The 6,271-nt window shown below is 37.8% G+C and overlaps 1 pseudogene; it reads left to right on the forward strand.

Annotated features, from left to right (window-relative positions):
* The first annotated feature begins 3,796 nt into the window (after positions 1–3,796).
* On the forward strand, positions 3,797–5,950 carry LOC114616347 (annotated as a pseudogene).
* Positions 5,951–6,271: the final 321 nt, after the last annotated feature.

Here is a 6,271-nt window from a genome sequence, read left to right on the forward strand (position 1 = left end):
ACCGATACCCCTCCACCAACCACCAACTATCAAGACCATGGGCCTAAAAGTTTCAACTATGTAAGCAAGAAAAAAGTTTATCTCCCTAAATTCCTTAACTTTGTCTTCTGCCAACAAAATACAATTATAAAACGTATATGTGCATTCTGGTCTAGCCTCAGACTGCTTCAGTTGGGCCTGCACACTCCCACCCCTAGATGCTCTCACAACTTGGACAGGAGAGAAACAATCAGCTCTTCCCAGACTTAGCTGATATTCCAGCTTTTTGCCCACCCTTTATAACAATACCTCAATGTCATCAGGAAGTACTGAGATGATTATATTACCCCTTATTAATTTATTATCAGTAAAAAGATTTCTTTGAAGAATCATGTAAATGTTGGCAATACAGACCAGCTGTATCTTATCCTTCCATGTTATAAATTCAAATGATACCAATGTTTTAGAGATGTGTTTCTAAGGCATTTTCTACTTGTGACTTGTTTACTCCTGAGAAAATTGTAAGTGGTCTTAGTTATATAACTGGGCAAAGTAAACATCCCAGATAATAAACTAGTAAAAAATAATAAAGAAACAAATGAATTTATATTTAAATAATGCTTTGATATGTGGGTATGCATTGATTTACCATTTATTAACAATAAAAGAAAGTTCATACTAATGAGATGATGTGCTGATTTTTACTTAAACAATTAAATTTTTTAAAAATCATATCATCTTTGAAATCTCCATACATTGTCTACCTTGCGTTTTGAGCAAAGGCCACCATCTTTGTTCCTCCAGGATCCATTTTGTCACCTGTGCACTTCCCACTTCCGGCTTTGTCCTAGAAAATTTTACTTCCATTTCCATTTAATATGTAGAAGCATGATTATGAATGTTTATAAACTGTAGGAACAAATAAGAGAAAAGATACCAATTTGTAATTCTTTTGGGACTGACTATATTCAATATGGGGAGTCGGGAGCAGAGGAAAAGATCTTTTTCTGACCTTTGTATGTGTTGTTGTTTTAAAAGATAACACATTCTTCCCTTTTCTTTCCAGTTCCTCATTACACTAAATCACTGTGCTTTTATTTATGCCAGAATGAATATGTTAATTCATTCATTTGCATCATTTATGACATTCTTCCCAGAATGAGCATGACATCTTTATGTTAGATTAAACACAAGCTGCATGGCTTAAGAGTAATCTTCAAGCACCTCGTTGTGTTACATTACAGCTGTACTGCTGACCCTGACCTATGGTATCCAAAGAATGAAAAACAAAAGTCCTGAAGATGCTGAGGAGTTTCAAAAATTGTCTTTGACTCAACTAATAGTTCATTTGAACAATTTTTCTGCATTACAATGTGCTTATTGCTGTGATGTGTTTTCTCCCTTTGTCACTGAAGCTTTACCTTGCCTCTCATTATATTGCTGTAAGGATTTGACCTGAGCCAACAAAACACAATTATAAAACATATATGTGCATGCATTTTTTACTGCTGTAGCTATTTAGATTAGAAATTATTTTTATGCTGTCTTGTAACAATTATTTTATACTTAAAAAAAAAACCTTTGATTCCAGTATTTATCCTTTTGTGCTTTTGAAAAAATACTTCCTGGTATGAATGTAGTAAGAGATATCAGCCTTCATGCTATCATATTCTCCTTCTCTCCTCTCTCTCTCTTTCTATGTTTGCATATGTCTGCATAAAAGAGGATATATACATGTGTGTATATATACATGTATATATATGGCCTATGAGAGGCTATAATGTGCAAAATAGTCCATTAATGAATCTACAGCTGAGAGAGGAAGTAATACAATAGGTACTGTCTGTGCAGAAAAAAAATCTGCACAGCTGAGGTAGCAGGGCTCATTGATACAAAGAAACAAAATAGAAGCTATTGGTATCAGCAATAGTGCAGGAACTACTATGGTTCCCAGAAGCAGTGGTTTCTTTGAGAACTGAGGATACAAATACCCATTTGTGTAGTATGATGCTTATTCTGGTACATTGTATTCGCAGTGGAGCTCGGTGATTAGGCAGTAGAAGAGGAGGTGGAGCTAGGATAGAAGAAGAGGAAGGGGAGGGGAGAAAAAAAGAAAGGAAGGGGAGGAGAAGGAGGAGGCTAGCAGCCATGGAGACCCATGAATGAGTCAAAAGCTGTCTTGGGTAGCAACTTCTATCAAAAGGTTAGATATTGGGTAACAACTCTAATTGTGTGGGCATCTTGTTGATTGAGCATTTCTAAATATATAAATCCTTTAGATAATCATTAAGCTTTAAGAGTCTCATTTCTAAGGGGTACTGTGAGTATGACAGATATTGTCTGGGGTTCAGCCGAGCTTTATGGATGCAGCGTGGGGAACTGGCAGAGCCATCACCCACGCTGGTGTCTCGTGGGTGCCAAGGCCTGCACATCTAGCTAGCTGGAGCCCCGTCAGAGCCAAGGAGCAGCTAGAACATGGTGGCTGCCCGGGAACAATCTGGACAGGCTGCTGTTTTCTAAATATCACCCCTACACATTTGTACACATTTCATTGAGAATCTCAATGAAAGAAGCATAATCCCACATCCCTCATCTACCTGAGAAGTGGCTATTATTGAGCTTATTCAACAAAGAGGCTACTAAATTTCAAATATAAGCTTGTCCCAAAAATTCTTACCCAACTGAACCATGGCTTTACTAGACCCACCTATATCTCAAAAACTAGAGCTGTTCCTATAGCAATTTATTATATTCCAATCTGTGGCATCAAGTCATTACTGGGCGCATCTACTTGATCATCAGTCAGTTCAGCCATATCAATAGCAAGACCTTGCCCAGATACAAGATTCCCAGATACCTTTCATGTTGTATACAACTGTGTGATCATTCTCTCATCCCTGGGTGCTAATGAATAGCCATTGCTTGCATATTGTTAAAAAGTTTGATGGCAGACATGCATGTGCTTCCGGCACAAATGCCATCACTTACTAGATCCCAAACCATGTTCTTCCATAGATTCCAATCTGTCTGCCTCTGTTCTATAACCACTCCCAGAAGCCCCACAAGGTAGGCTCAATTCCTAAAGATACTCCCTTAGCACAACTACTGGAGTGGAGGAAGAAACAGTAGCAAAGTCATAGTAGCCATCCTACCAAAGACTGTAGGAAATCTATAATAGTCACAAGGTATATTAACAAAGCATCCTCTCAATCTATTAACATAAATATTTGCTGTCATAACTACACAATCACTGTGAACAACATCATTTTTAACTCCAGAATTCCTGTACCCTCATTGATGGTAGAAAATCCCCTCATAGTTCTCACATGAAAAGATGTTGCTACAGAGAATATAACCTATAAAGGCTGAAAGAAGTGGCTTTTATACAGCATGTATAAGTATTGATGTAAGGCAGTGAGAAACACAAAAGCCAAGGGGTACATGTACCACCCAAAGAATAAGATAGTTCTTTTTATTCAACCTCGAAAAATAAAAATATAAAAACTACCTAACAAATAATTCAAGATACTGTCCTAAGGGAAATTCACAAACTTGGAGAAAACACAATCATATTTCCAAGATATTTGCAGTCACATATATGGATTGCAGCTCCTCACACTCTATTGTACTATTTCGGATGGAAGGAGACCACATATACAATGGAGATCCTGTCAGATTATCACAGGGAGTGTGGTGAGCTGGAAGGAGAGCTGACAACCACTGCCCAGTCTCAGAGCTGGTGGCTTGGTCCTCCACTCATGTGGGACCCCTGCCCTCACCCTGCTTCTGCAGAAGGCTTCAACACTAAACTTGCACTATGTATTTAAAACAAAGAGTAATGAATTTTGATGAGACACGGGACAAGCTCCTAACTACAATCAAAGCTGCCGTTATGTTGGAATAAGTAGAAAGAGTAACATGGAATGACCACTTCTCAGATATCTGTGATGTATGTGTGGCCTGTGTGGAACCACTTAGAGAAAAACTTTATGTAGAAACAATTTTTTTTTTTTTGGAAAATCACATTCAGAATGTACAAGAGAATTCTGGATTCTGAATAACAAGTGCTTGCTACGAATCATAGGTATTAGAAAGAACTCAGCAAGGGCACCAATTATATGGACTGCTTACATAGGCATCTCAATACCTAGTTTACTTAAGAGAATGAATTGATGAAAGCTGATTTATATGACTACCGTGGAATAATTATAAATGAGAATCTTATGAAAACAGGAGAGCTGGCATTGGTAATGTGGAGAAACTTAATCATTGAATTTTTTCAAAGCATCATCATCCTCATCTTGGCTGCACCAAGAAATTAAAAATGAAGATCCAAACCAAAAAGTAATCTGTGCAGTTACTAACTCCTTTGTTCATGTTGAACAGTATAAGAAAAAATTCACTTAAAGTTTGACCAGGGAATCTTTGTGTCTCCCCTTCTGACTGAAACAATATTACAAACAAGGAGCTTCAATATTATTATAAGAGTAAAATTGCTCACAGTATAAGAAAAAGGTTCTAGGCAGATTAAAAAATGAAGAAATTAGACATTGAAAATATTTGCATCTGCATTCCTAAACTAAATGAGCCATGAGTGTCAGCAATGCATGGTAGCAGAGCACTAACAGTTCTCATACTCAGAGGGCCACAATATCATTTGGCTAGAGAAGAGTAGCATGTCAAATGTGTATGCATTACTCTGTGCTGTATCAGCTGGTTTACCTCCCATGACTCAGAAGCCACAGAATCACATCCACCATGAGGACCTTAAAGCCACCATTAACCATACTCAGGAGTATATGTTAACACAACTCTTTGTGAAATCAGTTTTGTCAGCACATGGTAAATTTCTTCAATTTATCAACACTGTTCTGAATGGTGATCAGTGTTTTCTGAATGCTTTTGATAAGGCCCTTACATCTGTTGTAAATTACAGCGAACCCAAGTCTGTTTGCAAAACATCTGATTTGCTTGCTAAGTACAGTGACAACATGCTAAAAAAAAAAAAAATTGGCAAAGGGGAGGACCAAGAATGAGGAGGAAGACAAATTCAGGAACTTTGTCGCTGTTCTCAAATACACCAATGACAAAGATGGTTTCTGAAGGAGCCATGACCAATAAATTAAAGCAATCCTGTGATTATGAATCTACCAGCAACCTACATCAGATGTGTACAGGCATGAGAGTCAGTGAAGATCTCAACAATAAGCTCAGCAGTTTCATCAGAAACCAAGACATGGTAATAGATTTGGGGATTTCCAAATATATATCCCTCTGACTGGGGCACAGCTCTCTCTCAGGCTCCTTCATCCATATTTGTGATCCCCCAAGAGTTAAAAAAAAGTTGTACAGATATTTGGTTTGTTTTACAGTTAGCATTTCAGTGGAAGAAACTGACGTAGTTACATTATCTCCAGGCAGGTGAAGGTAAAATGAAGTATTTGGGAAGACTACAGTATGTATGTATGTAGCTACAGTTACAACCTACCAAATGGCAGTTCTTCTTGCAGCAGTAAACCTGTCAGCTATAAAGAACTTTGAGATAGTACCCAAATGAATGAAAAGGCTGATCAAAACAATCAAATCATTACTTAATGTGAAAATTATTAACCATGATTCAGAAAAGGAAGATACTGATGCAGAGCCTTCGTTCCCATTAAATGTAAGCTTCAGCAGTAAGAGAACAAAATTTAAAAACACTATGTCAATGCAGACAGATACACCACGTGAACTGGAATCAACTAGATGTGCTGTAGATGAGGATCAGAAACTATATCTTCAAGCTGCTATTCTTTGCGTTGTGAAAGCACACAAAGTCTTTCTTCCCAATGCCCTCATTCAAGAGTTAGTCATCCAGGAAAGAGCCAGGTTCAATCCCAGTAACAGCACGATTAAGAACTGTGTAGACATTGAGCACAGCCAAGCATCTTCAGATGAATACAGGAACATGAGTACAGCTTACGTCACTTGACACCTTCTTATGTGGGTTCACACCACACACGAGTCATTGCTATCCCCATTTGATGAGCTCCTTTGGGAGAAAGCAGGCCACATTCTCTGGTCATCTGACAACCCATTTTTCTGCTGTTTACAATATCACCTGTGCCATGACATGAGCATCAGAGAAAATGCCTATAGATATTTCAATCTCATGCTATTATTACCTTTCTTAAAACTGTATTAAAAGAGTAAGAGAAGATTTGTTTTGGTGTCATGATTTCTTCCAAGCACATTTACAATTTCCTTCTCTCTCTCTCTCTCTCTCTCTCTCTCTCTCTCTCTCTCTCTCTCT

Source organism: Grammomys surdaster, unplaced genomic scaffold, assembly GCF_004785775.1.
Source record: "Grammomys surdaster isolate TR1022 unplaced genomic scaffold, NIH_TR_1.0 62, whole genome shotgun sequence".
Classification (NCBI taxonomy): Eukaryota; Metazoa; Chordata; class Mammalia; order Rodentia; family Muridae; genus Grammomys; species Grammomys surdaster.